The sequence below is a fragment of the Giraffa tippelskirchi genome, chromosome 3, assembly GCF_054371585.1.
Source record: "Giraffa tippelskirchi isolate mGirTip1 chromosome 3, T2T-mGirTip1v1.2.pri, whole genome shotgun sequence".
Taxonomy (NCBI): domain Eukaryota; kingdom Metazoa; phylum Chordata; class Mammalia; order Artiodactyla; family Giraffidae; genus Giraffa; species Giraffa tippelskirchi.
Genome location: NC_137277.1, coordinates 81,157,142 through 81,184,248, shown reverse-complemented (window position 1 = coordinate 81,184,248; position 27,107 = coordinate 81,157,142). Strand labels below are relative to the sequence as shown.

The 27,107-nt window shown below is 38.6% G+C and overlaps 1 protein-coding gene and 1 pseudogene across 1 annotated transcript in view; one reads left to right on the top strand and one right to left on the bottom strand.

The window, feature by feature from the left end:
- Nucleotides 1-27,107, bottom strand: part of PDE11A (phosphodiesterase 11A) — a 403,729-nt gene that overhangs the window by 355,420 nt on the left and 21,202 nt on the right. The gene's annotated exons all lie outside the window — the stretch shown is intronic.
- LOC145542495 (cytosolic 5'-nucleotidase 3A pseudogene) lies at nt 5,922-19,219 on the top strand (annotated as a pseudogene).

Here is a 27,107-nt window from a genome sequence, read left to right as displayed (position 1 = left end):
TTCACTCAAAAAGTCAGTAGCCTTATGTTCAAATGTTGTTCTTCTTTTCTACCAACCCTTTAACCAAAACAATCAGTAAAAGTAAAATCAGTTCTATTTCTCTCAGTTGTTCATTTCAGCTAACATTGTTTTCTTTTTCTGGCTAATATTCTTATCAGAAATACAAATGGTGAAAAGTTTCAGTACAAGAATGAATAATGACATAATAAACTAAATCATCATTAACTTTACTTGAAAATTATATTAAAACATTTTTATAATTAAAAAAATTAAATGCCAGAAGTAAAATAATAAAAGAATTGAAGAAATATAACTGAAAATTTATCTCATCTCTTAAGGGGAAGTCTCCCAACCCATAATACCAAAAGAAGGAAGCATAAACACTGAGAGATTTGACTAATAGAAATTAAAAATTTTAAATCTCAAAAATAATACAAAGAATTAAGAATAAAATAAAGCTGAAAAAATGTAAACACACTTGGCTGACAAAGTGTTAAATCCTAAACATACAGAATTCTTACAAATTAATTAGGAAAAATGAGCAATAGGTAGGAATTGGAAATTAACAAAATAAAATACTGATGGGAAAAAAGTTTCATATTTCATATAAATATATGAAAACTGTCAAGTTACAAGTTATAGTTTTTCTATAAAATTGGCAAAGATTTAAAATTTAAAGTGTCAAGATACCTAACTTAATTAAAAGTTTTTGTGGAAATACTTTTGTATACTACATTGCTGGTGAGAATACAATATAAAGAGCCCACCTGCAATGCAGGAGACACAGGAAACACGGGTTCGATCCCTGGATCAGGAAGATCCCCTGGAGGAGGAAATGGTAACCCACTCTAGTATTCTTCCCTGAAAGATCCCATGGACGAAGAGCCTGGTGGGCTACAGTGCATGGGTCGCAAAGAGTCAGACACGACTGAAGGACTAAGCCCATGTGCACATAGCAATAAGTAATAAAAACCCTTAAAATATTCATACTTTTCAATACAGTAGTTTTATTCTAGAAATTCATAAGTAAAAAATAAAAAATATCTAAGTATTCAACAGGAAATTGTTATGGTATATATGCACTACTATAAAAAAGTATTATAGGTTATTATTATACATGCTATATATAATTTTATTCTGACATGGGAAAGTGACAAAGGAAAAAAAAGTTTAAAAACAATTCCCTCAAAGTGATGGGATTACCATTCGGGACAGCACTATGGTTTCAAAAGTATCCTGAAAAAAACAGAAGTCATTATACTATTGGGTTGCAAGTCAAATAGATAGGTAAGATATACCAAAGGACAGTTCTCAAAATGAGAGTGGGTCAATCTTCACAAATAATAAATTATGTGAAAAATGGCATAGCATTTTTTAAAGTCATTATCATCCTGGCTATAAAGCTCTTTGCCATAAAAATTAAGCACAATTGAATTGCTACACGGAATATCAAAGGAATTTGATATTTTCTGAAAATCACAGAGAACTAAGAACAAAAAGACTGCCAAGATACTATAGTTGATCAATGTTCTAATATGTGAAATGGATGGATCTTTCAACTCTCTCAGACTCTGACCCTCTTCATATTTAACTGGTAAACATCACAACATCTTAATGCACCATAGCATATACAGTATGATAAAAAACATTTGATTTACAAAAAGGATGAATACTAGAAATAAAAAACCAGTAGCCTCATATTGGTTTCTAAAACAAAATTCTCACCAAACTATTAAACCGGTAGATGTAAGTTTGGAAGAAAATGATAAGAACAAATCTTCTAGCCACAAGAGTGTGTTCAACCACTGAAGACCCAGTTTAGAGAAAGCTGCATCACTCACTGCACAGAGGACTTGGGAGCAGCATGTCACTACTCCCCTCTGATCTTCTAGGTTAGTCCCTGGGCCTGGCTGGTTCCATACATATTCCCATCCCCACTGTCAGCCACTGTGGCCCTGAAGCATTTCTTTCCTGTTCCCATGCCAGGCTTTATTTCCCTGGTGCTCACCCTAGCTTGGCTGCAAACAAGCAGCTGTGCTGAGAGTACTCAGATTCCCTCCAGAAGGTATATGGCCATGTGCTCCACAAAACACTGGGGGCATGCCTCTCTAGCCCTCAAATTTGAGAGGAAGAGTAATGGATCAAACTGAAGGCATCAACACATGCTTTGTTTCCACCAGAGGACTGTTTCATCAGCAGGACTCATTCATAAATAGTCAAGAGAGACATAGGAGTGGACTCACCACCCAGGGTGCCTTTTCCTGGATAAAGTGCCAGGATACTTTCTAAGACTTGCTTGCAAGTAGGAGTCTTCTAGACAGACACACTGGCTAGAGAACTGAGTCAGCCTTATTTTGGCAGCCTTGTCTAAGTTACTCTACGTTGGACAGAGTTGGTTCTAGTGCCTCCTAGAACTGGTCTCCTGCCTACTGCCTTGTTCCAAATATTTCCTAGGCCAGCTGGCAGAATGCTACACTCGTGTTTTTATGAACTAGATCAAGCCCTTAGCAGAGCCAGTCAGTTATACCGTTCATCATATTTTGCAGGTCTGGGTTCTGCTGGGTTAGAAAGATTGGGCGTATCAGCTAGCACTCACTCTCACAGGAGAAACAGGATCAGGGACCATTCTATGAATCATAATTTACTTCTGAAATGCTTCAATAAAATGAGCAATCAATTAATCCAATTACAACTCTTCCTTGGTTTTGGAACTGCATAGGATGGAATAACAAAAGCAGAAATCACAACAAATCCTTGGTTGCTCAGATCTATAAGCCCTCCACATGCTCCTTTAGACAGAGCAATAATACACTTCTGATATCTATGGAAACTTCAGCTTTAAAACTTACTAGTGAGTCCCTCTAAGTCAGTCCCTCTGTCTTACTTAAAAAGAAAGACTATCAATGGGCATCATTGGGTATTATGTCCCCCACCATAACCCATCCACTCATATGCTCATATATAAGTACACCGTACATCTGATACATCTGGGGACACACTAAAGCCCACAACAGGACACTTCATATAAGTGGGCAAGTTGACATTGAACATTTGTGAAAGCTGACTAAGAGCTAGGTCATAAAACTGGCCAGTTTGAAATAGTTATGTGAAATAATTGGTATCATGCAGAACATATAATTTCACCCCAATGTACTTTATTAAAAAAACATGTAAGTAGAGGAAAAATATTTTAAAATTTAAAATACATTTCTAAGCTATCAATCAAAAAATAAATAAAATGGAAATTATATTATGTACCAAAATGGTAGGATATAGTTAGAGAGGTTCTTAAAAGTTTCATCTTAGATGCTTCCATTAAAAAGCAAAGCACAACTTATTGAAGTGATCAACCAGCCATAAGGAATTAGAAAAAATAACAGCAAAACAAACTCAAGAAGATGAAAGAAAATAATAATAATAACAGCAGAAGTTAATGAAAAAGAAAATAAACATATAATGAAGAGGACCAACAGAGGTCAGAAAAATAACAAAACATAAAAATCTCTGGAGAAAATAATCAAAGGGGAAAAAGAGAGACATTAAAATTTTTTAAATCAGGAATAAAAAGGGCAAAGCTATAGTTGCTACAGAGATTAAACAGATAAGACATTATGAACACGTTTGTGTCTATAAACTTGAAAACTTATGAAATAAGCAATATATACAGTTTAAAAAAACAACTCATAAAAAAATAGAGAATATTAAGAGTCCTACAAGCTTTAAAGAAATTGAATTAGCAGTTCAAAATAGTCCTATTACATACACACACATACACACACAAGAACCAGACAGATTTCCAGGAAATTCTACAAGACATTTGAGCACTGGGAAATTCTAATCTTATGCAAGCTATTCCACACAGTGGAAAAAAATCATTTGTGATATAGATTTGCTTTCAAAACCAAATGAGGATATTATAAGCAAAGAAAACTATAGGCCAATCTCACTAATGAATGAATACAGATTCAAAGCCTCTAAAAATAAACATTTTTACAAAACAAATCAGACAATGAATAAAAAGATAATTTGTTATGACCAAGTTGGTATTTTGTAGGAATCCTAGATTGGTTTATCATGAGAAGATCAACTAAAGTAGCTCACTACATTAACATGTTAAGGTGAAAAATATTGTATCTTAATAAAGGTAGGAAAACTGGGTAAAATTTTACATCTATCTAGTGGCTCAGCTGGTAAAGAATCTGACTGCAATACGGAAGATCTGGGTTCAATCCCCGGATTCGCAAGATCCCCTGGAGAAGGGAACAGCTACCCATTCCAGTGTTCTGGTCTGGAGAATTCCATGAACTGTATAGTCCACAGGTTGCAAAGAATCGGACACAACTGAGCAACTTTCACTTTCACTTTCTTCATGATGTGAAAAATAACAGCAACAACCTCCTTAGCAAACTGGGAATAGAAGGTACTTTCTCCGCCTGATAAAAGGCATTTCAAAAAACCCACAGACATCTCATAACTAACAATGAAACTCTAATAGCATCTTCTGTAAGATCAGTTTCAATATAAGGATGCCTGTTTTTGTCAATCATATTCTATACTGTTCTGGAGGTCCTTGCATAGTAAATCAAGAAAAAGGAAAGTTAAAGGACTAGGAAAAAAGAAACAAAAACTTTCATTATTTTGCAGATGATATGATCCCTTACATAGAAAATCTCAAAAACCAAAGCTTAACACATCAGGGTTATTTAATAAATGTTGAGAAAAATAAGCAATAAAATAGTTGTGAGGATTAAGTGAAATAACCTATGTTGACTATTTGGTGCATAGTAGTAATTTTGTTAATACTAATTTCCTCCCCCCTAAAATTTACTTTTAGTTGTCAATGTCATTTGGGAAAAGAATTTTTAAAGAGTAAAAATTTCACCCCAATGTTCATAGCAGCATTAATTACAATTGCCAAAATATGGAAGCACACTAAATGTCCATCAATACATGAAAGGATAAAGATGTGGGGTGTGTGTGTGTGTGTGAGTATGTATGTGCACAATGGAATACTACTCAGCCATAAAAGGGTGAAAATTTGCAACAATGTGGATGAATTTAAAGGGCAATATGCTACACACAAATATAGAGTCGATGGAATTTTCCAGGCCAGAATACTGGAGTGAGTAGCCTTTCCCTTCTCCAGGGGGTCTTCCCAATCCAGGGATCAAACCCAGGACTCCTGCACTGAAGGGAGATTCTTTACCAGCTGAGCCACAAGGGAAGCCCAAGAATACTGGAGTGGGTAGCATATCCCTTCTCCAGTGGACCTTCCCAACCCAGGAATCGAACTGGAGTCTCCTTCATTGCAGGCAGATTCTTTACCAACTGAGACACCAGAGAAGTCCCCTGGTTCAATCCCTGGGTTGGGAAGATCCCCTGGAGAAAGAAATAGCAACCCACTCCAGTATTCTTGCCTGGAGAATCCCATGGATAAAGAAGCCTAGCAGGCTACAGTGCATGGGGTCACCAAGTTGGACACAACTGAGCAACTAACACATTTTCATAACCAGTAAGGGGGGGTGGTGTTTGAAAGATATATACATATATGAAGAACTACAAATCAATAATAAAAAGGATTACTTAGTAGAAAAAATAGGCAACTGACATGGACAAGTATTCAAAGCAAAGGAAATACAAAAACACAAACATATGAAAAGATGATTCAAGGGGATATTCACAGGGTTCACTGTGGAGCATGTGTATAGCTTGCTGCCTGCAGTAACTGGCCTCTTCTTTTCCTGGTTGGGTGGCAACTGAGGCCCTGAAACAGGTGGCTGTGACAGGAGTGGACTCAGTAGGAAGTGCCAGAGTTTGCAACCTGATGACAGTGGTGGTGCTGGCCCAAGACACACTCACCTTGAAGAGGAAGACACAGTGGAAGATCAAGGTCTTTGAGATGAATGCTGGACAGCTAAGAAATGACTAATCAAGAGTCCAGTGTTGTTTTAAAAAAATGATGCTAAAACTACAGAAACATTCAGCTCACATCAAGAATTCTACAAAGATAGAGGAAATTATCTGTGGTCTTGTCAAAGGAGAAGCTGTCATACTTCAGACACTAGCAGTCTTTGATATGACACTGAGTAAATACAAGGAAAAAGATGCCCAGGATGTCATAATATCACTGACAACTGTAAACTGTGTACAGATAAATGTAAAAAAAAAAAAAAAAGATATTCAACTGAAGGAAAGATTTTCTCTTGAAGTTGATCAGTTCTTACCAGAGATGAGAAGCATCTTTCCATGGTTGAAGAGTATAATAAGTCACTAATTTGCTTGCTGAACAAGCTTCCTCAAAAGCTAAATTTAAAAATATTATGGAAGAATCTGAAGACATGTTCAAGGAAGGATATGAGAATTTATTTGATAAGCTCCAACAGCACAAGGTCCCTGCACTTTTGCGCTGCACGTGTGATGTACTTATTTGTCAAACTAGTGTTATCCAAATGTCAAAGTGGTGTCCAGGCAATGAATTTTTATGAAAATGTAGCTTTTTTAAAGCATGTAAAGGGGAATAAATACACATATTTAACAAAAATAGAATATCTCAATCCACAATAAGACAACAGCAACATAATTCTGTTAAGACTCTCAGACATTTAATAGCAGTGGAGTAATCAATATTGAACACATTCTGAAAACTAAATATTTAAATGATAGAATGAGTGAACTTTTAGAAAAGTATACGGGCTCTTATAATACTGGTTTAGTACTATCTAGTACTCATTGGAGGCAATCAACACTATCCTACAGAAGATTCTGTAGACAAATATCTTTTAGGAACACATCACTTCCATAGGAGAAATTGATGCAAGAACTGCTCATCTGTTCATCTTGCTCTGAAGTTCTTCCTTTGTTACTACTATGTTTTCAAATATGTCGGATCCATCAACTGGAAACTCTTTTGTCTCTACTTTCTAAACACTCTTCATTCTTCAAATAGGTTGGAAAATAAAGCCAAAATTAGAAAATAACTCCCTAACGTTTACAAAGTCAGTTCTTCAGTTTAATATTATCAAACTCTTTGTGAGGAGTTTGTTTGTTTTTTTTTTACTTTACTCTATTGTATTGGTTTTACCATACATTGACATGAATCCACCATGGGTGTACATGTGTTCCCCTTGCAGAACCCCCCTCCCATCTCCCTCCCCATCCCATCCCTCTGAGTCATGCTGGTGCACCAGCCCTGAGCACCCTGTATCATGCATCAAACCTGGACTGGTGATTCTTTTCACATATGATAATAAACGTGCTTCAATGCCATTCTCTCATATCATTCTGCCCTCGCCCTCTCCCATAGAATCCAAAAGACTGTTCTATACATCTGTGTCTCTTTTGCTGTCCTGCATACAGGGTTATCTTTACCAACTTTTTAAATTCCATATATATGCATTAGTATACTTTCTTGGTGTTTTTCTTTCTGGTTTACTTCACTCTGTATAATAGGCTCCAGTTTCATCCACCTCATTAGAACTGATTTGAATGTATTCTTTTTAATGGCTGAGTAATATTCCTTTGTGTATATGTACCACAGCTTCTTTATCCATTCATCTGCTGATGGGCATCTAGGTTGCTTCCATGTCCTGGCTATTATAAACAGTGCTGCAATGAACATTGGGGTAGATGTGTCTCTTTCAATTCTGGTTTCCTCAGTGTGTATGCCCAGCAGTGGGATTGCTGGGTCATATGGCAGTTCTATTTCCAGGTTTTTGAGGAATCTCCACACTGTTCTCCATAGTGGCTATACTAGTTTGCATTCCCTCCTACAGTGTAAGAGGGTTCCCTTTTCTCCACACCTTCTCCAGCATTTATTGCTTGTAGACTTTTGGATAGTAGCCTTTCTGACTGGCATGAAATGGTACCTCATTGTGGTTTTGATTTGCATTTCTCTGATAATGAGTGATGTTGAGCATCTTTTCATGTGTTCGTTAGCCATCTGTATGTCTTCTCTGGAGAAATGCCTGTTTAGTTCTTTGGCCCCCTTTTTGATTGGGTCGTTTATTTTTCTGGAATTGAGCTACAGAAGTTGCTTGTATATTTTTGAGATTAATTCTGTGAGGAGTCTTTTATACTGGGAAAGTTTATATAATTTTGAAAAGAAGTTTCATGAAATGGAAATAATGTGCACAATTTTAAGTGTTGCTGTTTTTATAGTACAGATAAATCATGCTGATGGTATCACCATCTCCTGGAAAAAGGCGAGATGATTGATTGACATCTTTAATCACCAAGAAAAGGAAAACCACATGTTAAAACCACAATGAGATACAATTCTCAACATACCAGATCAGCACAAACCTTAAAAAAAGTTTGACAATATCAAATGTTAGCAAGAATGTGGAGCAATAGAAACCAATACATTGCTAGAGGGAGTGCAGTTGGTCAACCCTATTTCAGAAAATGTGCTATGTGCTAGGTCACTTCAGTTGTGTCCGACTCTTTGTGACCCTATGGACTGTCAGGCTCCTCTGTCCATGGGATTCTCCAGGCAAGAATACTGGAGTGGGTTGCCATTTCCTACTCCAGGGGATCTTCCTGACCCGGGGATTGAACCCACATCTGTTACATCTCCTGCACTGGTAGGTGCATTCTTTACCACTAGAACCACCTGGAAAGCCCACAAAAAATAGTTGGTCATTAATAGTAATTTTAACATGTGCATAAATTATGACCCCCTCAAATTCTACTTCTAGGTATATGCTCCAAAGAAACCTCACTCACGTGTATTAGTTGTCTATTGCTGCTGTAACAAATTAACACAAATTTAGTGGCTTAAAACAATTTAAATTTATTCTCTTACATTTCAGGAGGTCAGAAGTTCTAAAATTAAGGTCAGTAGGGCTGCGTCCCTTCTAGAGGCTCTGAGGAGAATTCATATCCTTACCTTTTCTAGCTTCTGTAGACTGCCTGCACTCCTTGGTTCAAGACCCAATTCTCCATTTTCAAATGAACTTCAAAGCAGTACAGCATCTTCCAAACTTTGGCCCTCCTGCCTCTCTATTATGAGGACACTTGTTACTACACTGGGCCCACCCAGATAATCCACAATAATCTCCCCATATCAAGATCTTTAGCTGAATCACCTCTTCAAAGTTCCTCTTGTCTTATAAGGTAAGATATTCACAGATTCTGAAGACTAAGATGTGGACATCTTTGAGAAGCCATTACTCAACATACTACAAAAGTAAACTAGGGGACATGTACAAAATGCTTATAACAGCATAATTTATAACAGAAAAAACAACAACAACAAACCCTAGAAATAACTCAAAAGTCTATCAATTATAGAATAGGTAAACTGTGATATATTTATTCAGAGGGATATTATACATCAGTGGATATTATGACTGTGCATTGGGCAGAAAAAGCAAGAAACAGAAAAAGGTACATAGAATGATTCCACTTATACAAAGTTGAAAGACAGAGAAAATAAAATTGCATATTTTATTTGAAAACATACATAGGTGGTGAAGCCATAAAACAAAAAAAGCAAGGCAGTAATTACAGGATGGTGATAACAGAGGTAGGATTCAGGAGGGAAGGAATTAAATTGTGAAGGGGCAGCACACAACTTCAGGGGTAATGGCAACATCTTATGTTTTAATCTGGTGTAAGTAGGAAGGATGTCCAGTTTATAATTCTTTTTTACTCTGTACATACATATTTTCTCCCCTCTGGATATGTGATACATTTCACAATTTTCAAGAAAAGCAATGGACGATAATGAAAACTGAAGATCCACAGCTCTTGCCATTGCCAGTATGTTCAGCACATATTTTGTTTTTACTTTCATTCACTGGGGTCCAAGGGGTGTGCTTTAGCAATATATATGAGCAGTTAACAACCCAGCTCTCACTATGTTCATGGGAACACTGCAGCTAAACCACTAAACTAAAACTTTACTCCATGGAGTTATTGGTACTAAAATGGAATGTTTATTCAGAGAACAACACACCTCAATTGGTTCACTTTTCTCGTTCTTTTAGTGTGCTGACATTACCATATGCTACAGATAACTTATTAAGCTGTTCATGAGATTCTCAAGGCGAGAATACTGAAGTGGTTTGCCATTCCCTTCTCCAGTGGACCACATTTTGAATATTCATTGGAAGGACTGATGTGGAAGCTGAAACTCCAATACTTTGGCCACCTGATGCAAAGAGCTGACTCAGTGGAAAAGACCCTGATGCTGGGAAGGATTGAAGGCAGGAGGAGAAGGGGATGACAGAGGATAGGATGGTTGGATGGCATCACGCACTCGATGGACATGAGTTTGAGTAAGCTCCGGGAGTTGGTGATGGAAGGGGAAGCCTGGCATGCTGCAGTCCATAGGGTCGCAAAGAGTCGGACACAACTGAGAGACTGAACTGAACCTATTAAACAGAACTGCCTTCCTTCTCTATAGTTCTCTCCACATTGCTCTGTCCTGATAACTTTTATGACTTTGATACTACTGATACGTAATTTTAAGTTAATAATCTAATCAAAAATATAGATTGATAACAATGAGCAATCATAATTTTGTTAACTATGTTATTTCCTCCAACCTCTAATTGGATAAAACCAACAATTAACTATTTTCACACACAAAGCAAACTTTTTTCAAAAGTGGCACAACCCAATATTTGCATCCACATGGCAATAATAGTTCTCTAATTTCTCCATAATACTTTGTATGACAGATGTCACTGTCCAAGTACCAAAGCACTTAATTCCCCTTTTAGATCTATTAACTGTCCGATTTCACACCTGCCCTATATCCTCTTCTCTAAGAAAAGACAGTACTTCAAGCACTATTCTCCTAGATATTACAACCAGAATTAGCTGAGCCAGCTTGGGAATTCAAAGACTCCCTTGAACATAAGTTTCTTATAAGACCCATATTTATCATCTGACAAAAACTTCAAATGAACACACAAAAATAATTTTCCCACATAAGAAGTTTTTGCTTTTATTCAAAAAATTTTTAAAGAAATGGTATAAATATTACTATCCTTTTCTTATGTTTCTATAGGGATCCAAATGATGAGAATGCTTTCTTGTGTGAACAAAGGGGACAACTGGTAGAGGTGGTAGTTTTCTCACAGAGGCTCAGCTGGCTTCACATATAACATAAATATGCAATAATTCTAAAGATACATATAATTAAAATTCATACTACTAATACATTCTATTTTATGTTATAAAAGATCTAACAGAAATTTCTACAAATACAATTTTGAAGAGTAGATGGCTAATCAAAATAAACAAACTTGTAGGTATATAAGAAGACACTAAAGTATAGGTAATCCATTTTAGATGATGTATCTTTCACTCTCCATAATGGGGCTTGGTATGTGATTCTGTTAAGTAATATTCAGAATAGTAAAAATGATTTTAAAATCCTGAAATGATATAAGATATTCTGCTATGCAGTCTCTAAAATTATTATCATATCACATAGAATTTTTTTTTTAAACAACAATTAGAGCAAGAAAACTGTAACCAAGCCAGACACAGCTTTTTCCTGAAAAACTGCTCTGTTTCAATCTCGAACTAAATCACCAAAGCAGGCAACAGGGGGTAAAAATATCCAAACAATTCACCAACATTGGACTCCAGAGCATCCAAGCAGTCCTAACACCCGTCTTCATTTTGATGTTCAGAATACAAAAAAATACACCCAAAATACCAATGACAGAAGACCCTGATGCCTTTAATGGCTTTGCTCTTGTCAACTGGGAAGAATACCATCAGAGTCGCATGGCAGTGATTTTGTATATACAGAAACTGAGGCAATAAGCAGTTAAGCAATGCACCCAATGCACTGAGCCTGGATATTAATAGAGGACTGCATGATTTTCAAAATCCACTCTGTGTACTCAGATTTTATATGGCACGTTGTCTGAAGAGAAACTTGAACCAACTTTGGTACAGATCCACAGCAGCTAACAAAGACTTACAGTTGGAATATAAATTTTCTGCTGTTTTTTGTCTTATGCTCCTAAATTTAGTCTGGATGGAGGTCTTCAGGCCCTTAATAATTCATCCTGATTAATTCCAATCATAAGGCATACAGTGACATATGAGGGACAGAAACCTGCCTAATCTCCTTGACCTGTCTTCTCTAACCATCCACCCAAGGGCATCCCTAACATTTGACACCATCTTTTCAGACTGGCCTCCTGCATGAAATAGGATCAAGACAGCTTATAAATTTCCTAGCCACAAATTCCTTAAATTCAACTGAGATAAAAGCAAATGAGAAATAATTCTTACAGATCATATTCTTGCAAATAACTGATTTAAAGGTGTACTTCCTGCAGTAATAATCAGAGATAATTCAATCTCCTTAAAGCCATCATGACATAGAATAATCACTATTAAAATAATCTTCCATGGGTTGATCATGCAAAAATCAATGCCTCTTGGCCAAGGTTCCTTCATAAATTCCCAAGGAAAGGTAAGTGCTTTTGATGGTTCATGACAGGAAGTCTAAGCTCTATCCCTACCTCCTCCAACAGTCAATTGAGGGCTCAGGACACTGGATCTGGACCTGTGTAGCACACAGAAGAAGTTTTGGCTAAGTATGGGGATGGGTATCATGTGCTTTCTTGAGATCAAAAGTTAGAAGAGGGTGGTGAACATGTATAGCAGTGGGAAAAAAAAAAGGCCAAATATGAAACCTGAGAGGAGCGTGTAAAAGGCAGTCAATCAGACAATCAGAGGGACAAGGAGAAGAGGATCGGTCTAGATACACTCGCAAAGACGACTGGATTCACATTCACATTCACACATTCACAACATATGGTGGGAGGCTCAGAACAGTGGAAAGCAACTCCTGAAACAATCCCCCGTGGTGAGAAACTGAGACACTGGCCCCCTTGGTGTGGGTGGTGAGGAACCCATACATGATGCTGGAGAGAAAGATTTTATAGTTTTTTTTTTTCCTTTTACAGTATAAGGATGAATTATACACTTTAGACAGATTCTAACTAATATTGTCATACGGACAATTTCTGGTTGTGGCTCGTGCAATGTGGCCTTTTACTATTATAATCATACCTGGTGGACATTAGATATTCAGTGTGCATTTGTGAAGTGGGATTTAAGGAATGGCATGCCTTTGAGAGGAACTAATGCTATTTTCCTCACAAATAGTATCTTCGTGGGCAGATGATTCACACTGATGCCTTATCAATAGCATGAATTCCTTAGGAAATTTCTCCACAGGTCCCTCCCTTCACACTAAGTTCAAGATTTAGCCAAATCCAGTGTATAAACACACACACACATACACACACATACATATACATTATATATCTATCCGTGTGTGTGTGTGTGTGTGTGTGTGTACTTATCCATCCAGAAAAGACAAGTCAGGATTCTATCGACACTAAACTTGACTCAAGAGACAGCAGCTTTGCAAAGCAATCTGGTTTTGCAGCAGCAGGCAGTTCATTACTCTGACTTTCAACCTTGGTCTTCTAAGCCATCAGACAAGCATACAGTAGACAGTGTCACACCAATTACTCCAGCATTGCATGTGCTAGGTTAGCCTTTAACAGAGCTACTAAACAAGACTTGTGATCTATTTAAATTGTAAAGGAATTGAGGTAATTATGGAATTAATTGATTCTTCAGATAATAAAAATGATGGCTATCATTTACCAAGAGCCTCCCATGGACCCAGTACCTGGACCAGGTGTTTCACATTCATATAATATTCACAAGAGCCATGCCAAGTGAGTATGATTGGTCCCATTATACATTCAAGGAACCTGAGGTGAAAACACAACTAACTTACACCGTGTAAGTAATTTACCAATAACTGAGCTAGAGTGCTAATAACTGAGGGACGCTTGAGTCAAAAGCTTGTACTCTTTTTACCATACTACGTTACTTTGAAGAGTTAGCTATCTGTGCCTGGGGCCACTGCCCATTATGTTACATGCAGCTCCAAAACCATAAAAAGATCTGTCAGTGGTAACAAACAATAGTTTATGTTCAACTTAATGTACTAGAACAGAGTCAGAAGTTAATACTGTTTGTCTTTCTTCTTGTTGGCCAGCTCAATGCCACGGCCACATTTTTTCTAGTCTATAATTAAATATATTAGCAAAGCTTGACTTCTGCAGAAGGAAAACACAGAATAAATTAAGTATGCCTCTGTAAAGTTTGAAGCTCTTGTTTCATAACAAGTAGGCACATGATAACTGCAAATATCTTTCCCCAGGTGCAGCCCATTTCATAGATATGATGAAATAACCAAAGAAAGTAGAGTTAGAATCCTTATTTTAATTTTCCAAAACCAGAAGGTTGATATGTAAGTACAATTGTCTGATATATCCCCTGAGTTAAACGTCTGTCCATGCAATTTCCCAGGCAAGAATACTGGAGTGGGTAGCCATTCCCTTCTCCAGGGGATCTTCCCTATCCAGGGATTGAACTCTGGTCTCCTGCATTGCAGGCAGATTCTTCACCATCTGAGCCACCAGGGAAGCTCTTGAAACCTCTCCTGAGTGTCGTCATATAGGAAGTTCTCAGGAAGTGTGAATTCCCTAGCTGAGCTCTGGCTACTGTTTAGATCCAAACTTCTGGGCCATTTAATTTTCCTAAGCCTCCATTTGTTCACTTTTTAAATGGGGAAAATGACTCTTACCTTTCACAGCAGTAAGGATGAACTGATATAGTATAGATTGAAGCATTTTATAAATCATAAATTCCACACAAATATACTCCCACATTCAGAATACAGAACAGGAATCCGACTAGAAGCATTAGGAACTCTCCAATTTGCGAATTCTATCCCCATAAGGCTTGACTTCATTTCTGTATCGAGTTCTGTGAGATTTCCTTAGATGTTATTTCTGGGATGTTATCCCTCACCCGATTTATTATTTCTGATTGCTTCAGTGGGTGTCTCTCCCTAGCAATCAAACCAACCCATGACTAAAGCAACAAATGCCGCCAAAGGACTTCCCTTCCAGTCAAACAGGAAAGAGCTGTTGGATCAATAAATCACTGTTATGGCTATAATTCCAATGCCCTACTTACAGTTCACCTATAGTTTCCAAAAAGTTTCACAGCAATTTATTTAGGATAATTTCTTTGCTTATATACTCCAAAGTTCCAGCTCTTTTCTCAGAAACAAGCGTACATGTCTTACTCTACAATGAATATATGCAATTTAAGATCTTCAGAGAATAATTATATCTCTGCTTTAAAAATTATCAGTATCACTCAAATATCATGGGAGATCTGTTAACAATTTCCTCCAGTTAAATCTTAATGATGTAAACAAATTTTCTCAGTAGGTTTTGGTACTGAGCAGTTGTGATGTTTTTTAAAGCTTTCATCCTGAAGGAACTATTCATCTTGTACACTCACTACCCAGCTTCCAGAAATACCAACTGTGTGGTCCATGTCAAAGTTGTCACAGTTGGTAAAGAATCCCCTGGCCAATGCAAGGGACGTGAGTTTGATCCCTTGGTTGACAAGATCCCCTGGAGAAGGAAATGACAACTCACTTCAGTATTCTTGCCTGGGAAATTCCATGGACAAAGGAGCCTCGTGGGCTACAGTCCATGGGGTTCCAAAAGGTCAGACACAACTTAGTGACTAAACAACAACAATTGTGAAAAGATGTTGTTGAAGAGCTCATTACTTGTTGTTTACACCACAACAGGCTACAGATTGTGGGTCTTAAGAACACAAATTGTTCTATAGGCCCCAAGAAATCTGGGTTCAGATCTTGCCTGTCCAACTTACTAGCAGTGTAGTCTTGGACAGGTGACTTCTCTGTACCTCAGTTACTTCCACTGTGCAATGGACTGATAATAGAGCTGTCTTACAAAATTGTTGTGTTGGCTATATAAAGTGCTCAAGATAATGCCTGGCACACAATAGGCCTCGTATAAATGTTACCTCTTACTACTATTACTACTTTGCCTTCACAGGCATTAATGGGTTCTATTGCAGGCAGTGAAATTTCCTGAGGCATCTTGTCACAAACTCTCCAAACATGATACAGTTCCTGGGTTCTTTGCCTGTAAATAACCAAAACCTCATGTCAATGAATGTGAACTGCTGACACACCTTCTGGAAGGCATTCTAACACATTTTTGAACTTCTTATTCTATCAAAGAGCCTTCTTTCATGTACAGGACTATTACAACCTTGAATATGTGAGCAAGGCGTAGGTATAATCCTTAATATCTCCCATAGTAGTAAAAGTATAGAGTCCTGACAAAATTAGATAACCTGGTTTGCATCCTTGTTCTCCCATTTACTAGCTGTGAAAACCTTGGTAACTTACTAAACCTCCCAAAGTCCAGTTTCTTCAGACGTAAAATGTGGGAAGTAGCGGTAGTTTTACTGACAAAGGTCTATATAGTCAAAGCTATGGTTTTTTCAGTAGGCGTGTACGGATGTGAAAGTTGGACCATATAGAAGGCTGAGCATCAAAAAACTGATGCTTCAAATTGTGGTGCTGGAGAAAATTCTTGAGAGTTTGGTCTCTTTGGACAGCAAGGAGACCAAATCAGTCAATCCTAAAGGAAATCAACTCTGAATATTCATTGGAAGGACTGAGGCTGAAGCTGAAGCTCCAATACTTTGGCCACCTGATGTGAAGAGCCAACACATTGGAAAAGACCCTGATGCTGGGAAAGATTGGGGGCAGGAGGAGAAGGGGGCAGCAGAGGAAAAGATGGTTAGATAGCATCACTGACTCAATGGATGTGAATTTGAGGAAACTCTGGGAGATAGTGGAGGACAAAAGAGCCTGGTGTGCTGCAGTCCATGGGGTCACAAAGAGTCAGACACAACTAAAAGACTGAGCAATAACAAAACAATATCTGTCTCACAGAGCTCTTGAGAAATAAATGAGAAAACCAAATCTTAGCACAGTGCCTAGCATATGTTATCTGCTATTACTATTCTTTTTTTTTTTTTTTTTGGTCTGACTAGTAAGACCCAGAAAGCAACCCTGGAACCAAATCATTTCTTTCCTAAAGATATCAACCAGTGACAATACCAAGGAATGGATTATCTCCAGCCTTACCAAAGATACATAAACACAAATGTGTAGCTGTGCAAATAGAACTTTATTACAAGCCCCACAGACTATATTGCCAGCCAGATGGCAGCCCTGAGCCCCTCTCCTGTAACATTCTGGAGCAGCCAATTGGTAACACAATGAGTGGCTCAGACACGGGCATGAGTATGCGCTCAGTTGTGTCTGACTCTTTGCGACCCCATAAACTGGAGCCCATCAGGCTTCTCTGTCCATGGGATTTCCCAGGCAAGAATGTTGGAGTGAGTTGTCACTTTCCTTCTCCAGGCTCAGACATGAGGTCCATTCAAAACTAAGCCTATCTTTGTTACAAACTATTAATTTTACAACTCAGGAGCAGAACGGTTTCGTAAGGTTTCTGATCTTTGATCCATAATTAAGATGAAATGTTAGAGCTAGAAGAGTCTTAGAAATCATTTTCCTAGCTCCTTCATCCCTCATATTACATACGAAGGTTCTGAGGTTGGTGTGAAAGGATGGTGCCCCTCACAGAGAACAGGGCAAAACTGGATGCTTATTTTCTCTTTTGTCTTATTTCTCATCTCAGTCAGAAAGGGAGATGTTGTTTACTGGATCTCCTCAAAGCCAGGAGTAGAAGAAACAGTGATACAAGAATGGAGAATTCTAAATCTAACCCTTATGGCCCTGTGGCCTAAAGGCCTCAGTGATTGCTTCCTAACCTATAAGAGGGAGAGGATAACAGCCAGTCTCCCTTTACCATCAGATTACTATGAAGATCATATGAGATAATTCTGTAAAAATGCCAGGCTCAATTTAATATTCAGATACAGGAAACGTTATTTTTAGTTCCAAAGGCATTGACTAAGGACCTTAAAAATGGGATTTCTGCAACACAAAAAAAATGGACAAATTAACATTTACATTGTAATAATAGTTATATACATATTATTACATATGTCTCCTTAAGCAAATAGTAGTTTACCAAAGGTGAAGCCATGTAGTTAAAAAAAAAAGTAGTCTAATGCTTATTTATTCAAATTTCCTATTTCAAATATTGAAAACCTGCCCTATTCTCTAGCTTTGTACATTTATACAGAATTTAAGAATTAGAAACACATTCCTAATGAGTGGATTCCTTATCAAGGATGGGAAAAAATTCTTTCATAAAGCTAGAATGACAACTGAGAAAACACACACACACACAGTTACACACACAAGCCAGACATTACATTCTGCTAGAAATAATGAAGCAAGATGCAGATGTTGAGGTTCAATGTGGTTTTCAGTCAAGAGAAAACATCAGCTCTAGGAAACAGAGTCACACAGCTCACAAAGTCTGGTGGACTTTGCCTTTGATGGATTGTCACAGAAGGGCAGAGGCAAGTGCTGTGGCTGAATTTTACAAATGACTAAGCAAGTTCCAGAGCATTAATACACCGAGGGAGAAGCAATATAATAACAGAAGTGATTAAATCCCACATGCTTCCTGGTGGATTCAGGAGGATGGAAAATATTTATTTTCAATGTACAAGAGGGGGAAAAAAAAACAACCCTGCAGGGGACATTCACCAGTAGGAATTTTAGGTTAACCGAGGCAAAACCGCAAATAATTCATCAGCCTGAGAATTGCTGGCACGGTAACTTCTGTGTTGCTGTTGCTAAGAATTCCTGGTGGATACTAGGCTAAGAGATATGTCAAAAAATAGTATTTATCATTGTTCTCACTTTAATAAAAGCCTAGATGTTATATGCCAAGTGTTTAAATATCAATTTTCCTGTCGCTTTTTCTACTTACAATGTACTTTAGAGGCAAGGTCTTTTACATTGCAAGGCATTGATCTGCAGGAACTAAATTATAATCATGGGCCCACGGGGTAGCAGTTTGAAATGTAATTAAAATCTATGTGTCTTAACAGAAAGGCCAATATTTCATGTATCTGACTTTAAAATTCAAAAGAAAGATACTAATTACAGGTCACGTGGAAGTGAAAAACGAAACAGTTGTTTTCTGAGGGAGGTCTATGAGATTTTAAATTTTGATTTGGAAATGATAACAAAAAACTATTTTCATGTTATACCTGTTTTATGTTAAAGTCAGTAATACCAGCGAGGACAAGAAGAAGACATGGAACAGGGAATAAAGAAGAAGGAGAAAGAGACACAGGCAATGTGAAGGATGGGGAGGGGAGGACAGGATAAGGAGGAGGAAAATTGAGAGGGGAAATGGGAAGCAGTTACACACACAAAAAGATAGGTGTGGGGTGTCAGAAAAGAGGACATGGAGAGCATAAGACAAGGAAATGAGAGAGGAAAGGAAATTGACGAAAAGGAAAGAGGCTGCGGCAAGCCATTAGCTCAGAGGATTCTGAACTGTGTTGTAAATACGCTTGTTGACACCACTGTTTCATTGAACTTTGAAGCAGTAACAATTGTGATCCCTGTCTTTCCGAATGTCATTTAACTACTTACCACAACTGGTCACAGATGACTTTAGAAGAATTGCATACTTCTCCAAGGACTGACTCTTTTCTAAGGTAATGATAGATAATAATAATAATAAAAAAAAATCTAGAGTCCAAAAAAGAAGCTGACAATCTTGGAGGATGCTTCCTGGAAAGGAGTACAGACTAAAGAAATATAAATATTTCTGGTTCTCAAGGGGAAGGTGCAAGCAGTGGTGGTGGTGGTCATGGTGCACTGCTCATACCCAAGGTGCTGGGCCTTCTACTCACATGGATGTGGTTTAAATTATCACCCTGAGAGATCCCAGTCTGACCTTTAATACTTTCCCTAGCAAATGATCTGTCTTGCCTAAAAGACATCACTACTGCTATTTTTAAAAATATTTATTATGCATTTATTTGACTCCACTGGGTCTTCGCTGCAGCATGTGGGATCCTTTTTTCTTTTTAGTTGCACCATGTGGGATCTTAAGTTACATGACCAGGGGTTGAACCTAGGCCCCCTGCTTTGGGAGCAGGGAGTCAGCCAATGGTCCTCCAGGGAAGTCCACTACTGGCATTTAAATAAACATATGAAAAACAGACTATATCTCGTTTTTTCAACACTGCCATTATTAACAACATAATCACTATTTTCTCAAAGCCCCAGGACTACTATATTGGTCATAGTTGATTTTTTTTCTCTTGTATTTATCCTCCCAAATCTGCTAATTTCTCTTTTTTTTTTTTTCACTGATAATAGATGCAGTTCTTGGTTCCCTGTGCCTTCATCTCTCTAATATTCATAGCCTGGACCACTAGAGTATTGTACCTGACTGCTTGACCTGGGGACCCTAATCCTTCCTCTGCTAAGATATGATAGGCCCCTTGGCCTACATGTGGCCTACTTCAGTATTATTAGCTAAACCCCTGGTCGTAATTGACCTTGTAACCTGGTACCAGTACAATACCTAGGCGACTTGCCCTTGTAAACCAAATTCTCAATTATATTCCTTTTCTTCATTTATTTATAGAACAAGTAGTTTGGGGTTATCTACTACCTGCTAGGCACTGTGCCACACACAGGGGCACTACAAAGCTGTGGAAGTCACAGCATCTGCCCCCAAGGCACTCATAGCCTAATGGAGAGAAAGACAGGAGAGCCAAAATAGAAATGATCAAGAATGGACTAAATAGCAAAAGTCATATGGGCAAAGTGCCATGGAAGTAGGTAGGAAAAAAAAAAAAAACTTCCATGGGGAGTTTGCCATCCTCATTATTTATTCTTTATTCATATAATTTTATTTATTTATTTTTGGCTATCCTGGTTCTTCATTGCTGCATAGGCTTTTTTTCTAATTCCAGCAAGCAGGGGCAACTCTCCAGCTGTGGCATGCAGGCTTCTCATTGTTGTGGCTTCTGTCATCGCTTCTCTTGTGGAGCATAGACGGGCTCTAGGGTGCACGGGCTTCAGTAGTTTCAGCTCCCGGGTTCTCAGTCAGTTTTAGTCATCCAGTCCCGCCTGACTGTTTGCAGCCCCATTGACTGTAGCCCACCAGGCTCCTCTGTCCACAGGATTCTCCAGGCAAGAATACTGGAGTGGGTTGCCATTCCCTTCTCCAGGAGATCTTCCCAACCCAGGGATCAAACCTGGGCTCTAGTGCAGAGGCTCAATAGTTGTGATGCGCAGGCTTAGTTGCCACACATCATGTGGAATCTTCCCGGATCAGGAATCAGACCCATGTCTCCTACATTGACAGGCAGATTCTTTACCACTGACCCACCAGGGAAGCCCCTCATTATTTATTCTTAAAGTCAAAGTATAGGTGCTGCTGCAAAATGGCTTTATGGGTATGATCCAATGTAGTCACAGGGCCCCATGTTGAGAATCCCCCGTTCCTGCCCCACCACTTGAAGCTGAAGCTGAATTTGTCTTTTGTAGGTGAAATATGATGGAGCATCCCCCACGGGCTTACACTGTCCAGCTTATCGGTAGATTCACAGTCTCCCACTCTCTGCCCCGTGTCCTCTATTCTTCTACCCGGGACGGCAACAGGATCTGGTTGTCGGGGGATGTGTTGGGAGGGAGGGCGCCCACATTCTGGTGTTGCCCTCCATTCCCACTGAGGTCATGGGCATGGATACCAGGAGGGTCAAGCGCCATGCAGTATCACAGGGTAGGGGCAAGGTGCTGGCTGTCCCCATCCCAGGCTGGTAACATCATGGTGCATTCACTAAGCCCCTGTAGTGATCTCTCACTCACCCATGATCCAGGTACAGAGCACGTTCTAACAGAGACTGCAATCTGGTGGCTGGGCTGGGGAGACAGACTTCCCTGACTTCTGCCAAGACCCCCATTTTAATTTTTCTCTGGGTCCCAGAAATTATGTATCCAGGTCTGGCCCCACTCCTTGATCTTTTAACCCTCAGACCTTTGAGTTTAGAGGCAACAATCTCCTTGGCAAACTTCCTGCCTACAGAGTCCTATTCTCAAATCCATTCTCAACAATGTCAGATAAAACAGCAAAAATCTTCTCCCCCTAGTTCTCAAGTCCCTTTTCCAAAGCCCAGCTCATTTTCCCTCTCAGATCTTGCTGTGGACAATTAATCATGCACATGAGTCCCAGCCTGTGAAAAATAGGAGGATCTGCTAGAGGAGCTGGCTACCCACTTGAAGGTCCTGCAATTCGAGCTGCCTGCATGAGTTAGATGGGACCTGTGGCTGGGAACCACTTTGGGGCAAGGACATGCTATACTTGCTAGCCTTCCTGCAGTTAGGTATGCCTACCTGCCTGGGTGCTAGTGCCTAGAAAATCAGTGAAATGGGAGCAGGAAATGATGTGGGCCATTTCCGGACCTGACCCACTGCATCTTCCCACTTCATTTGTCCAGTTCTTTCTCCCCTCATCTGCTGTGTTGATGCTAAGGGCAACCTTGAAATTCCCATGTTGAAGGTGTGAAGACCTAGGAAGGAGGGAATCCTTGGAGGAGAGCAACCTATCAATAAGGAGGAGAGCTCAGGAAGAGTGGGAAGTAAGCTGCTGTCATGTTACTGCAGTGTGACACTGAGCTTCTGAGGTGTATCTATAAAAGCAACAACAGTTTCTCTATTAATTAATACATATGCAAAAATTTGGGGGAAATAAATAAAAAATACAAAAGAGAAGAGAAAAATAAGCCCACCACACCGAGATCACTCTGTTAATATTTTGGCTTATCATCTTCCAAATGGCGCCTTCCTTCTGTAGGCGCTATTCCGATTTCTTTTTACCAAGTCCTCAAAACAAACAGAATTCTAAGCACGTCTCATATATAATTTTATTTAATTCTGACAACCTTTTAAGACAGGAATCAATATTCCTACATTAGGACTGCAGAAACTAACAACCAGAGAAGTAAAATAGGATGCAACTCTTAGTGGTAGGGCTGAGAATTGAATCCAGTCTGTCTGAGTCCAAACTCAACCCCTTTGCTCATGCTTTTGTTGTTATTGTTAAGATAACTGGGATGCTATTTTCTCTAAATATGCTCTGTTCACTTAATAGTTTGTGAGCAATTTCTCTGATTAAATATTCCATTATATTATGTACCATAGTCTATTTATCCAACCCTCTAGTTGGATGTTTGAGTTGATATTTTTACACTATTATAAATAAGACTGCAGTGAGTATTCATATAAACAAATCTTTGCACATATCCATAAAAATTTCCTTAGGGCAATCTGGAATTGCTATATCAAAAGTTATAAATATTCCTAAGGCAGTACATGATTACTCCCAAATCATTCTACATCAGTGGTTTCTAAAAATGGGAGGTTGCCCCTAAGAGACATTTGCCAGTATCTGGAGACATTATTAATTGTCAAGACCAAGCAAGCATCTATCAGGTAGAGGCCAGAGTTAAACAGAGGATACTGTTAAACATCCTACTATACACAGGTGAGCCCCTCTTCCCCCTAACAAAGAATTATCCAGTCTAAAATGTCAATAGTGCCACCCGAACTGATATAATGGTCCCCTCAGTGCATGTCACCCTTAAGATTAAATAAAGGTTGTACTAACGTCTCTTCCATTCATTCAAATATGATTTACAAAGAACCTACTATATTCCCTATGTGCCAGATGCTGTGGTAGGTGCTCAAGTAGCATTGAGGAAGAAGGTCAGATCAACACCCAGGAGCAGAAAGAGGAAGTGGCTTGGAAGTCAATTTTGGCTTCACTTGCTAGAGAGAAAGCACATCTATTTCATTTTATACTTTCATATTTTTTCATATCATTTTGCATTAAATTATGTCCATATAATCCTGCATTAAATTATATACACAAGGTCACTACAAGAAATGATTTATATTGTTATATTCCTATATACATGAATGCACAATCCTAATTATTTTGAGGCATCTCTAAAGAATAAAATTGGTCGTTTCTTTAACAGAAACCCAAGATCTTAAGTATAAAACATCCCTATGATGACAGTGGCTCCTCTTTGCTCAATTTATCTTTTCATTCTTTAATTTAACATGGTAGATCTCATTTTGATTAATTCAGAGGTGGAAAAATGTTTTCCTGCCCTTTCTATTTTAAATTAGTAAGTACTCCTTGAGTGCCGGTTCCTTTCTGGCTATTCCATGAAACTCACAGCAGGCATGGTAAGAAGGAGGGACCAAATCAGCAGAAGCTGTTCCTCTCATTTGCTCATTTAAGATGTGGATGACAAATGAGAGAAGGTAGAGATGCCTGGGCTCCCAGCTGCACCATCAGCCTCCTCTCCAGAGATTTTGCACTCCTCTGCCTGCCTGGTCAATGTCTGGCACACGCTTTGCCCCTGGCTCCTCTCCTCCTGGCATTGCTGCATCAGAGTCTCCAGGCTATGATAAAAGGTCTCCAGGCTGTGGCTGGCCTGGGCTTTCAAAGCCAGTGCTCCAAACAGAGGAAATAAGAGAAGATTCTGGCCCCAGACTCATACCTGAAGGTGGAAAAAAAGAAGCCAGACTTGACCATTGCACAGGGGGCACACTCCATCACTGAGTGCTCCTCTGAAGGCAAAAGGAGGAGGAGGCTAAGGGGGAAAGTGGCTACTCCATAAAGGTGGCCATTAGAGACAGGGTTATAGCTTCACTTTTCCAGAGGACTCTATGCAGAAAAGAATAGAAATCTAGATTGGTTTCCTTAGCAACCCTGGGATAATCTTTTCCACAAGGTCCCAAACCTACAGTTCTTAATTCCATCATAGCTGTTATTAAAACTTTAAATATGTAATCATGCACATTAAGTTGCCAAATACCCATAAGAACTATTAGCTCATTAAACTGTGTGTAGTCATTTAAATGAAAAATGAGTACCATGTAATTTTTTAAAAGTGAAAAAAGTAAAGGTTAAAACATTCTGATAATCTGACAAAGTAATATATGCAGCAAAATTACAAAAAGGGTAATGCATAGCACTAAAATTAACACCAAGTCCTAACCAAAAAAAACCACAAGATAAAGTCTATCTTTTATTTAGTGAATAGTCAACACATTTAAAATTATGTCATAGATTCTACCTAGCTTGATTACAAGCAGTGAGATTTAATGTTCATCTACCCTTTAATGTCAGATGCTGGAGTTTATTTAGTTCACAAGTAGGGGCTTCCTAGGTGGTACTAAGAGACGCAGGTTTGACCCCTGGGTTAGGAAGATCCTCTGGAGGAGGGCGTGGCAACCCACTCCGGTATTCTTGCCTGGAGAATCCCATGGACAGAGGAGCTTGTGGGCTACAGTCCATAGGGTGACAAAGAGTCAGAGTAGCATGCACATGTGTACAGTGGATTTAAATATTGTCAAATCCCTAGGATTTTGAGAATAAAACTACAAATGATCAATCTGGAGATTTCACATGAGAATTTAGTGCCTAGAAATCCAGTGGATAACTTTGGCATAGGCAAAGTAGAAAAATAAGCATACTGATCAATTGTGAAAAAAATTTAACACAACTTTTTTATGGTTGTTAAATATAGAATATGCACTATGGTCAGTAAATCCTGACAGTCTAATATTCATTTAAAGCATCTGATTGCTTTATATTTTAAAGTAATCATTACCTGTGTATAAGGCATCATGTACTATGTGTGTTAAAATGTGCCTAGGATTCATCTTAATCAGGTATGGTAAGATATGCTGATACAGAAATGACTGTCATGAATGAAGAGGGTTATACTCCCAGATCCCTAGAAATAGGAGATAGGCAGGGCCACATGGGGATGGACCAGAGTCAGTCTGGAGCAGAAGGGGAGAGGGTGGAGCATGGTCCAGCATCTTTATTGATGTTCTCTCTGGAAGGAGTGGGCAAGGAAGGTTTAGGGGATGATTTGAGTAAGTCAACAGGCTCTGGACTATAGGGGTGGTCCCTAGGGTGGTTCCCAGTTGTCCAAGACCTGATCCTGCAGTGACTTAGGGTGGGGGATTATTGGTTTAATAGATTTTTGGTGAGAGTTTGTAAAAGAGATATCTGGGGAGGTGGGCTCTGGATTGGTTGCTTTGCATATCAAAGGTGCACTTAAAGGGGAGTCATTTGCTATGACCAGGTATTAGCTCACCCTCTGAGGGGCAGTCTCTCCAGGATTAATGTCCCAAATGCCAAGAATACCAATAATACAGAAAGAAAGCCTAGATATCCATCAACAGATGAATGGATAAAGAAGTTGTGGTACATATATACAATGGAGGATTATTCATCCATAAAAAAGAATGCATTTGAGTCAGTTCTAATGAGGCAGATGAAATTAAAGCCTGTTATACAGACTGAAGTAAGTCAGAAAGAGAAAAGAAAGATAGTATATTAACATATATATATATATATATATATATATATATATATAATCTAGAAAAGTGCTATTGATGAAACTATTTGCACGGAAGGAATGGAGATACAGAAATAGAGAATGGACTTGTGGACACAGTTGGGGAAGGAGAGAGTGGGATGAATGGAGAAAGTAGCATCGACTTAGATACCCTACTGTGTGTAAAACAGATAGCTGGTGAGAAGTTGCTATATAACATAGGGAGCCCAGCCCAGTAGTCTGTGATGACCTAGAAAGGTAGGATGAGGGAAGGAAGGGAGGGTCAATATGGAGGTGATATATGTACAACTGTGGCTGATTTACATTGTTGTACAGCACAAATCAAAACAACATTGTAAAGCAATTTTCCTCCAATTAAAAAATGCATTTTTTAAGTTTTTTAATTAAAAATAAGATGATGGGAGCAAATTAGAAATGAAAAAAGAAAGAAAATACAGCAAATACAGGTACTACCATGTTTTAAGTCAAAGTTCTTTTATGTGCAAGGTCCTTACCAGAGAGAGGCCCTGTGAACAAATGTTGCTAGACTCTGCAGTTAAAAATATTAATAAAGCCTTACATTTCTTACTTTACCCTTTTGAATAGGCTTTCCAATTACTATCTCATTAGAATCAAATGATTCTATCCTCACAAAATACCATATGGGGTAGACATGTCTGAACATTTTATCCTTATGTTATAGCTGAAAAACCTAAGGCAGAATTGAGAATAGAATCCAAGATTTCTGTCGCCAAGTCTAGAACATGTTCTTTTATACTCTGATGTGGCTTGTTTAACAAAGCGATTAGTGATCTAAGAATTCAATT